The sequence below is a fragment of the Silurus aristotelis genome (genome assembly GCF_946808225.1).
Source record: "Silurus aristotelis genome assembly, chromosome: 17".
Lineage (NCBI taxonomy): Eukaryota > Metazoa > Chordata > Actinopteri > Siluriformes > Siluridae > Silurus > Silurus aristotelis.
Window position 1 is genome coordinate 23203164 of NC_139590.1, and position 12009 is coordinate 23215172.

Sequence of the window (12009 nt, forward strand, 5' to 3'; positions counted from 1 at the left end):
TCATTTAATATATTTTTGTTTAAATAGGAGCAAATTCATTCTAGATACATGCGACTTGTATACACTTGTATTGTATACCAAAAATATATACCAAAATGTCATGCTGAAATGTAGGTTGTATATATTTTAATTGGAGACGTGTTTTATGACGCAACACATATTTTATGAATAAGATTGTAAATTACATAAGGGGTCTCTAAATATAGCAGATGAGCACCAGCATATCTTTTATGCTTCTTTACAGAAGTGTGCATGTTAAAAGCAGATGTTTTCAGGGTGCCAGCGTGTACCGAACCTGCAAACCTGCAAAATATACACTTTTTAACAACCTAAATATGATTCTCAGAAATTAAACAAGTGCCTAACCATACTCCGAATACACGTAACTTTCCTATGTCAAATTTGCTTAATTTAACGACTACGATTTTTTTTTACTTCAATCAATATTGTATATTTCCCATAATCAAAGGGAGTACCTTATAAAGCATCTGAGACCTTCTACTCTTTCAACACTCACGTGTTCACTTGCGTGATGGAGCATGTGTTTAATATCATTCTGTATTTAATTGTCGTTGAGTTGACATTTCTGGTTTGTCTGTGGGATTAAGCAGAAATGTTGAAATGTTTGACTCCCCCTAGTGGACAATTTCACAGCTTCAAAACGCAAAAAAAAAAAAAAAAACTGATCCATGAGACTAAAAAAACCAAAAAAAAAAAAACAAATTAAACCCTAAAAAAAAAATTTTTTTTTTAAATTTTTTTTTTATTAATTAATTCATAAAAAATTTATAATAAAAAACAAACAAACAATAAAAACAGGAAAAAATTATTAATAAGTAAATTTTTAAAGGATAAAATATTAAAGTGAATACTATAAACTAATACAGATTTTATTTTAAAACTGGTCAAAATTTTTGGGACACCCTACTTTTCCAGCCACGTGTTCTTCTCCCCACAAAAGAACACAAACATTTGGAGCTACACAATTGTGCAGAATGACATTGGAAGTCGGATTTAATTCAAATATTGTTACGATATTATTTTCATTTAAATCATTACTAAAATATAAGTCAGTTTGCTAATAATAATAATAGCTATAAAATCCTCTTCACTTTTGAGTGAGATATTTATTTATTTTGCAGGCAAAACAAAGCGCAATCTAAAAAAGCTTTGAGCTCCCCGATTACTGGTTTCCATGTTTTTTTTCTCTTTCACACTGCATTTCCATACTCTGTCCAGGATTATAAATGACTTTGTTTCCTCTAGCCCAGACTTGCAGACATGGAATTTGTCTTTAGATGAGAAAAGATGTGTCAATAAGCCTAGTCAGCGGAACTCTTGATTATTTTTATTGATTTTTTTCCCCCCAGGTAAACAGCAAGAACGAGACATTTGTTATGAGCTTTCTTTACGAGCAAGGACATCGTGCTTCCGAAGAAAATGTCTTCTGTGCGCCTCTACGACAGAGGATGTGAGGAGGCGAGGCGTGTGTTGTTTTTAAAAAGAAAATAATTAAGACCTATTAAACGGCAACAATTTCAATGCATTTTTTGTTTGTTGAAGAATAATGAGTTATTACCCGGTTATAGGGACATTTTTGGTAGCATTGAGCGTCCCTTGTTGCTCACCAACCTCTTTTTTTCTCCCTCTTGAAGAATGACCTTCAAACAAGCAAGGACATCTTAATAAAGTGTAACGCTGTGATATCACATAAGAAAGTCCAGATGTGCACAAACTTTTGACAAGCACTGCAGTGGAGATTCAGCTCAGAAAAGACATTTTGAACAATTTCATTAATGATATAATTTATTTATTTATTACTCCACCCACTCAACACTTCGTCTAAGTAGCAAAATTTTGCATCTAGTTGCTCCTGTTGCCAGGCAACCGCCTCAGCCATTTTGCCTTACTTATGTGCACGAACTCTAAAAGCGTGCACACGGCTTCTCGATGCGGCCTTCGTGTGTGTGTGTGTGTGTTTTTTTTCCCCTTGTTTTTCCAGCGAGTGTACAAACTGTAGTGTTAATAACCAGCTGCCATCATGCTCTCTACCTCGAGAGGAGCCAAGACTGACAAAGACGATGACATATTTTTAATCTGGCGAGCAGTGAATCAGCCGTGACTCGTGTATTAATGCTCATAAATATGTATCTCGGGCCACCTGCCTGGATCTGGCGACGCACCAGGAGATATTCACAGACCGGGGAAATATTATTGTATCAGCTTACAACATGTTTACAGAGCAAACCGTAAAAAACAAAAAAAACAAACATAGCAACGTTTATATGAGGTTTTTTATTTTGTTCTGTAGAAACATGTGCTAATTATGTCCTTTTAAAAAAATCGAGATGCCTCACAAAATTTTGTGATTGTCATTACTATATTTCAGGCTCTCTTACTATTTATTGCTGACTCAGAAAACCCACCTTTCCACCCCCAAGGACAATTGGTGATAAAGGTTTGTAGACACAAATCCCATTCCACATTAGGTCCCAATTACCTGTTATAAGAACCTGTTCCACTAGATTCTGAAGAGATTCCTGTGAGACTACTGATTTTGGTGAGAAGGTGAGGAGGCCTGGGGTGCAGTCAGCGTTCATTTTCCACTTGAATCCATGTAAAGCAGATCTTCATGGAGCTGGCTTTGTGCACAGGTGCATTGTCATGCTGGAACAGGTTTGGGTCCCCTATTGAAGAATTTCATGTTACAGCATCCGAAGACGTCCAACACAATTGTTTGCCTCCATCTTGATGGAAAAGTCATGTATAGTGTATAGTATATAGTGTAGGTGAGGAGGGTTTTAAAGCTTTAAAGAAAGACATATAGGTGTATAGGAACTACTGTTTATAGCTGCTATAATGCACATGACAACAGGACGTAAACAGCTCAAATCACAGACCTTCAAAGAAACAATGTTGTTTTATAATTTTTCCTGTGAACTTTTTTGTCTAAAACGTTCTACCTTTCGCTCTTCTCCTTTCTCCCAATGGTGCATGCAGTCACTCCAGGTTCTGACCTCCGTCTGTTTACGTTAGAGCTACACGTATAGATTTCGCCAGAAGACCTCGTCTGTCTGTGTGTTTACTCAACCTACCATCGACTACCACCACCGCTGAGCTCTAACAAAGCGACTTCTCCGTCACCTCCCTCCGTCTCCGGTGGTTTGTGCACAAACACACACACACACACACACACACACACACACACACACACACACACACACACACACACACACACACAAGCGTGTATGTTAACAGATGTGTGAAACAGAACAAACATGTGAAATAGCACGCTGCTGAAATTGCCCTTGGTGTGCGCGTTAATTGGTGACGGGGTTAAAGGTTCCTGCGGAGGCTGTTAATTGGAGATAAAGTTAAATCGATCACATACTGTCGGTTTGTTTGTGAACATTGGGTCAGATTGGCGAGGACGGGTCAAGTCAGGCACATAATTGGGTTCTTTCACTGCTGCAGAACTACACCACCACCTCCCACCCCCATAGCTGGAACGACACACTTTCCAATCACGCTGGTCCAGAATGTTCTACATATTCCATCCATGAACAATTAATGAATGAAACTATACCGAGTTATAGACGTGGAGATGAAACAGTCACGCTTGTGGGAGATCATCTGGGATAACCCGTGACCCGTAAAGCAATAAAACAACACGACGTGGTCTGTGGTCTGCATTATTACCAGTCAAGAAACAAAATATTTCCACCTTGCAATGTTAACAGGAAACTCTGGTTGCTAAGCAACCAAATTCACGTTATTGTATGATCACGGATCACGGTGCATTTACCTCAGATCAGATCTTAGAACCGAAAACATTACCCTTTTATAGTAAATATTTCATTTTAGATAGATAGATTCCAGTCTCAGTGATTTGTATACATTAAAGGACATGTGCTATTTTGTAATAAATTACAGTTTCTGTACTATTAGAGGACTAACACTCTTCAGGACAGGCTTTAATCTGAAAAAAACTTGGAGGTGGAGAAGTTGGACTTCCCAATCACGTGGCCAAAAACAGTGAACGAGAGGACAGACTTTTTTTCCTTTAGATGATCTTCAGGAAATGTATAAGATGCAACCTTCTGTTCTAAAGTGTTGAGTAAAATAGTAAGATTCAGGCATAAGATTCAGTTATTAATACGAAAACAACACTTTTGAAGAATTGTAATTATATAAACATATTTTGAGGTGACGAAATAAATAAGAAGCTGATTTAAGTGAAACATGCAGGTAGCCGTTTACTAAATGCGCTGCTTAAAATTGTAATTTCTTTCCGATGTCTCAGAGTTTTATACTCCACTGAACGGACGCATAAAGAGTCAGAAGTCTAATCTGCACGTGTTTGCGGCCCTCGCTAGCTCGCTGAATGTTTCCCAGAGCCTGCTGCCTTTTACACCGTTGCTCCACAGGATGCCTCGACTTATTTATGAGTGCCAGAGTCTCGGAGCATAATCGCTACCCGCACTGCTGAGTGCCAGCTGGGCAGCAAAGGTAAAGACACCATTCCCATGCAGCCTGCTGAGCGCAGCTAACCCACTGAGTGATTGATGACCGCCCATTCAGACTTCCACTCCGGCTGTGTTTAGAGCTTTTAAATGATGTCTTTGAAACTGCAGGAAAGTTCCTCGAATGAAAGGGGACTGGATGAAGTGCATGCAAGGATGTCAATTTGATATTTTGAAAGCCCTCAAGGAAGATCTAATGATGCACAATGGATGAAATCAAGCTAGATATCTTGTTCAGATCAGTTTCGTGGTTGAAAAAAGACAAAGGAATCTAATAGTCAGCAATGGCGAGGCCAATATCTACGCAGGGAAACGCTTCTCGTATTCAAAATCACCGGTGATGATGATGATTTTTTTACCTAATAGAATTAATGCAAAGAATTATTATCTTTGATCCAGAAAATATGGAAGATGCAGATAGTGGGGTTTTTTTTGGGTTTTTTTTAACCATTTCTTTTTTTAAACAAAAAATAAATATCTGAAAATCTTTTTTTTTTTTTTATAATTAAAAAATATAGCATTTAAATGAAAATATATTTTTATTTTTTTAAATATTTTTTTTCCTCTCAGTCATAAAACACTCAAATTGAATGTTTTTTTCTGTACTGTTATGAATCGTGTACATCATTAAAATGTACACGATCTAAAGTTGATTAACTGCTTCCTGTTTCATTATCGGTTTTAATGAATATAGACTTTATATGGAAATCTATTGAAACATCTTCCCAGAAGAGTGGAGGTCATTATAACAGCTAATGGGAATAAATGTGGAATGGGATGTTCAAAAAGAAGCTCATACCGATGGTCAGGTGTCCACCAACCCTTGAAGAACCTCGTTGTGTGTTAGTGTGTGAACGTAGAGTGTGTCGGTGATGCAGTGTTAAACCCAGAGGGAGGATAACGATGCAGATTGTTTAGCTGCTATCTGAGTGTGTTTTCATGCTGCTGTCTCGAAATCACTCTCTCTCCATGTGCGGCTGCGCGATACAGCGCTTAGCGTTTCTGCTAAACTGCTTGCTTGTCTCTTTGACTCACGGTGCGCCGTGTTGTTTCTGTCGCACCTGTGTGTTAAGAGGGGCATCTAGCTGGGCTTGAAGTCAAGCGATTTTTTTTAGCTGGGTTTGCTGGAGATCGTGTTGTGTTGTTGAACATGTTTGCATGTGTACGTAAAGCCTTGTGTATTGGTCTGTTTGTTTTACTTTTGCATTATAGAGTGTTTATTTATGTTGTTTTACGTTGCACCGTGGTCCTGGAGGAACGAATATTACTAAATATTTTAGATTTTTCAGGATTTTATTGCAATTTAATTTATTAACAGACATGGATATATGTGTCTGTACCAGATGTAATTTTTTTTAGAATAATGTCCCAAAGTTTCAAGGAGAAAGATGAGAAGGGTGAGAAAGGCAGGACATATCAGTTGTATGGTCAAAAAAAAGAAGATTTTAGAGAAAAGAAGACGATTGATACGTTGTGAAACATGGATTGTGTTTTGGGGCTGTTTTGCTGTGGCACATGGAGCCTTGAATCTGTGCTGGGAAATCGCCATCAAATCTCAACATTAACAAGCCATTCTGGACTGAAACCTTTTGCCAAGTGTCAGAAATCTCTGTCTCAGTCGTAGCTCATAGGTCCTCCAAAGGGACAATAACTAGAAACAATAAATACAATAATAATATAATAAAAAAAAAAAAAAAAAAACAATAATACAACACAAACAGATAAAAAACAGCCTCTAAAAATGTCTAAGAATAAAACACTGGACTATAATAAATTGGCCGTCTATAAGTTCTTATCTTAATCTTATCCAACATCTATGGACAGAGATGAAAAATGCAGTCTGGAGATTGCACCCTTCTAACCTGAGACAGCTTTTTTGCTCATGCTCATGAAGAGTGGACAGACGTACTGTGGACACGTGCAGAAATCTCCCTGAGAGCTCCAGAAATCATTTGTTTGCATAATTGCCTCAGAACTCAACATTGTGCTGAGGGTTCCATCATTTTTGGCAACACCTTTTTATTCTTTTAAAACAAAAATGAATGAAAAAATCCAATTATTCATCAAATATGGCATAAACAATAATGGACCCTAATTACTTTTGATCGTTTCAATTTACTTCAGAAAAAAACTGTGGGTTCTCCTTATTTTTAAAGGAAGGGTATCAACACATTTGACCACATCTGTTAATGAATGTACCAAACACCAAGACTGCATCTGATGCTCTGTCGGCTCTGTAGCAGCCTCCATGTAGACATTAGTATGCTAACAATGATGTTTTATTAGCTAGCCTGAGAAACAGGCTCAGAGAACGAAAAACAAAACAAAAAAACAATGGGCGCAATATTTCTCCCGGTTCTTGCAGGTAATGTTCGTGGTCCGGTGCTGAGAAGATTCATGATTTGAGGTTTCTCAAAACATTTTTATCTTGAAAGGAAAAGATTATACAACTGCTTCTGTAACCGGAACAAATCATTTTTTGTGAACATTTTCAACACTAAATGTAATTACAGGAGAAAAAAACACTGTAAATTACAAAAAAACACTCATTTTGGAGGATATTGTTGTGGTAAAAAGGAATAAAATGCTTCATGCTGTTGAGAGGATCTGCGCTTTCATTGCACCATCACCAAATCAAGAAAGAAAGACTCTTTAAGGACAAGATTTTTCCTGTATGTTGTAAGTAAACTCAGAGAAAGAACTGTACTGAAAGTCGACAGTTAGTTTCACGCTCATCAGCAGATATTTCAGAGCGTGAGGAGACGTCGGCGTTGGGCCCCTGCGTAGCCGTGTTTCAGTCAGCAGGATATAGGTCAAGCTTCCTCAAAATAGCAGTAAAGCTGGAGGCAAGAGGAACGCTGGTGACCTGATGGAACAGTAACTCTGTATGGCAGTCGCCCACGTCCCTGTGTGTGCTTCTCTGCGATTCTCCTGAAACAACTCGACTAGACGCTGACATTTCAAGACTCATGGGTTTCACCGACGTGACCGAATCTGCAGTAAGTCTAGAAAGTTTAATAAGTTTAGTAAGTCTCAAGAGCTGAAGAGAAGCTAAAACAGCTAATGAAATTTTATGTTTAGATAAACATCATACTCATGAGCTCTTCTGAGATTATATTGCTAAATGTTGCTATTATTCACTAGCTAGCTGGTTGGGAACTGAGCTAATCTGACAGGATTTCTGAGAGTATTTGAATTCATGTTGATAAATGTTGCTCATCATCAATGCCAACTCTACATAGCCAGTTATCACAGCCTTATCTGACAGAAATGTTGTATTACATTGAAAAGAGTTGATAATATTCAGTGCTAACACAAGCTAGCTGGTTTAACCATGAGCTAACCTGACAGGATAGCAATTTCAAAACAGCCTCATCTGACAGGATTTTTAAATTATATTGATAAATGCTGTTTATATTTAGTGCTAATATTAGTAGACTGTCTTGAATTTATTAGCTTGTGTCAAATTGAGCTTTTCTATAATATTTTCTGACAGAATTAATTGTTAACTTTATAAAGCTTGCTAATACAGAGTTAATTTGACATGAATTGTAAGATTTTGAACCAAAAACCTTCCACTCTTGATGGCTAATAAGTAATTAGAGGATAATATATGGTGCCTAAACGTGATAAACGTCTGTAAACACTGTGTATTTATGATATTACTCTCATAAAAGAAAAAATATTACGTCAGTGCTTTCATACAGGCCTCTAAACTTATTCATGTACTTGAACGAACGAACGAAACAAACAAACGAATGAACCAACGAACAAATAAATAAACGCATAGTTTTGACAGATGTTTGCTTGTAATCACAGGCAAGTGGCCAGAAGTTCATTTGCAAAAGTAAGAGCGTATATGATCCTGTAAGTGTCCTCAGCTTCAGCAGGAAGCTCTGCCAGGTCTACACAGGGAAATTAGGTTGCACTACATGATGACATGAAGGCCATCTGTCGCCCAATTATCAAATAGACAGTGCCATCCAGTGGAAACAGAGTGAACTCGGTCAGAGCTGCTGAGGTCATCATGCATATTAGATGCCTTTTGAATAAGACTTTTAGAAATGATGCCCCAAACTAGAGCCAACATGATCATAGATTAAGTTGTACAACACACTTCTTGATCACCCCAAATCCTTCACCTGTAAAAACCATCATTTGCAATAAAAGTTGCAAACTTTCTAAAAGGTTATTAGTGTCTATGAATATAATTCCTGAAAGTACTGGAAATAGATGAGCATGAACAGCTATTGATATGAATTCCTGCGAATTTCCTTGAAGAAAAAAGTTGGATTGTGAGTGCTGGATGTTTGACTCATTGAGGTTTACTTGCTAGGAACATAGTAATGTTTAGACACATAGATATGCTAACAAACCTGGTCGATATTTTTTCGGTGCATGAACAAGGAAACCAACTCCTTTTTTTGCAGATTTGTTTATTAACACAAAAGAAATTAGATGTATGTTGGTAAATTTGTGAAAGAAAGATATTGGCTTAAACGAAAGCTTATTTACACTTAACCCAACCATCATGCTTTTTTCCATGAAAAGCAGTTTCTCTGTTGCAAAACTCGAAGACATTAATCTTGAAATTACGGGAATTCTCCCCATCCATCAGGTACACGAAAATAAATAGCGGCTGTCAAGATTTAGCTAGAACGGATTATATGAATTCTGTCATTTGGGTGGTTTCGGTAAACTAACACCGAACACATGAATTCCAGCATAATAGACAGATATCTGACACCCTCATGAAGGTGGTTTGATACAGGATATGTCTGGGTCCAGAGGCGTAGCTACAGGACCTGTCAGGACCAGGCAGGAGATCGCCCGGGGCTCTAAATGTAGAGGCAATGGAAAGGAAGTCAAACAAGAAAGAGAAAACAAATGCTGAGAGAAAAAGAAAACATGGTAAGTGGTGGAGAAAATTACAAATTCATTTAATATGCCAAAAGTAAGCTAGTAAAAAAAATGCTCACTATGTGAATTTCTAATAATAAAAGCTACAATTAGCTGTTTTTGAAATATATATAGCATTCGAATTAGTAATGCAGAAGAGTTCGCTTGTTGTTGAACAATAGGCAGGGCGGTATTACAATATTACAACGAACTGACTTAACCGTTATTGGCACTTTTATATTATTGTACATTATTATAATATTTTTTTAAATATTGCGTTTCTGTTTGAAATGCTGTCAAGTATGTATGACCTTTCATTAAAAAAAAAAAAATGTCCTTTCCCCCTTTTCCCCAAACTAATCAATTATGGTTTAAGCTCTAAGGCTAATGTACAGCATCTCACAAAAGTGAGTACACCCCTCGCCTTTTATTATGTATAAGGGACAATACTATAGAAATTAAATTTGAATCTGCTTTAGAGTAGTCAGGACCATACAAATTTGTGTATCTTGTATAATCAGTTGAACTTTGATGCTTTGAGTAAAATTCTCTTTTTTTCTGATCACTGGATGTTCTACATGGTAACTCATGGTAAAGAGACTCTGAGGATTTAAGAATTAGAGTTGTTGCTCTCAACAAAAATGCCGAGGTTATAAGAAGATCAGTAACACCCTAAATCTAAATAACACTACAGTGGTCAGGGTCATACAGAGGTTTTCCAAGACGGGTTTCACTCAGAACAGACCTCGCTAGGATTCATCAAAGAAGACGAGTCCTCGTGCTGTGTGTCAGGTGCAGAAGCTGCAGTGTTGCTTTATAGGTTGCAGAAGCAGAAGGTCCACTCATACGGCGTGCGGTGCTCAGACTGTACGCCGCACACTGCAACAAGTCGGTTTGCAGGTCGCCGTCCCAAAAGGAGCCTCTTCTGAAGCTGCTCACAAGAAAACCAACAAACAGTTAGCTGGAGAACAACCTGTCCAAGAGCATGAATTACTTGCTGGAAAATTGCGCTGTGGTCTGAGGAGTCTAAGATAAACTTGTTTGGCTCAGATGGTTTCCAGCATGTGCTGCATGTGCTGGTGAGGAGCAACAAGAAGATTGTCTTGCCTACAGTCATGCATGGTGGTGGAAGCATCATGTTCTGGGGCTGCATGAGTGCTGCTGGTTCTGGGGAGCTCCAGTTCATTGAGGAAAACATGGATTCCAACATGTACTCTGACTCTCCCTTCAGAAACTGGGCTGAAAGGCAGTTTTCCAACATAATACCGACCCCAAACACAGAGCCAAGATAAAAACTGCCTTGCTGAAGAAGCAGAATGTGAAGGTGATGGAGTGGCCAAGTATGTTTCCAGACACCTGTGGGGCTTCTCAAGCAGAAGGTGGAGTGTCTAATATGTCTAATATAAGTGTCTAATATCCAGCAGCTCTGGTGAATTCTATGCCCAGAAGGATTAAGGCAGTGCAAGATAACTAGTTCTTTTCAGAGGACAGTGAATCTGTACTGCTACACAAGCTGCACATTGACTACTCTAAAATATATCCAAGTTTCATTTCTACAGTATTGATTTATTGTCTCAACTTAATCACACACATTTGTCTGTTTTAAATGTACATTAAATTAATACCTTTTCAAATTTTTAATTGCCTAATCAGCATTAAACTTTTTTTTTTTTTTTTACATCCCAGCTTTAAAATAATTTGCCTTCCTCCTACAGACATCTTTCTGGTCTACATGGTTTGGTTTATCATTTTTAACAGCAAATACAGTCTTCTCTGGTGAAACCTAGGACTAAGAATCCAGATCGCTAATTTCCCTGGATGTCTTCGCACATAGTCCATAAAAAAACGGACTGACGTGACAAATTTGGACGGGACTAAAACGCGTTTCTGGGATAAAAATATTCCCGTCTGAATAGGGGTACAGTCACACAAGTTCAGGTGTTTTCAAGCAGCTCCTGACTTCTCGTCGAATTCTCCTTGTTGATATGCTAATGTGCTACGAGAGCTAAGCTCCCTCACACGGTAAGCTGAGAGCTGGGATGCTTTTTTTTTTTTCCCTCCTTCTGCTGTCACTTTCAGTTCTCTGTTGAAGTCTGCAGTGACATCTCATCTAAGCTCACACACACACACACACACACACACACACACACACACACACACACACACACACACACACACACACACACACAAACCCATCAGCATACCACTGGTAAGAATCGCTCTCTTTCTTTCTTTCTTTCTTAGTTTCTTTCTCCTCATTCTGTCTTCTCTCTCTTCTCTTTCTCGACAAGATCCACTGCTCGCTCCCTGGTCATGCCCGCCGTTTGCCTTTGATGCCAATCATTTGGTTTATGTGGTCAGTCAGGAGAATATTGACGAAAAAGGCAGCGATAAAGCCTCGTTCAGAGTCCACCGAGGATGAATAGAGCTGACTTTATTGGCCTTATCAGGGCCCTACAGGCGCACCTGATACATCCTCTTCACTCTCAAGGGCATGTGGTTCTTCTCAGTCTCCTCTGCAGCTAATTGTGTCTGACGAAGGCTCACGTTTAAGCCATTTGCCACATTTCTAAGGACTTTAACTCAG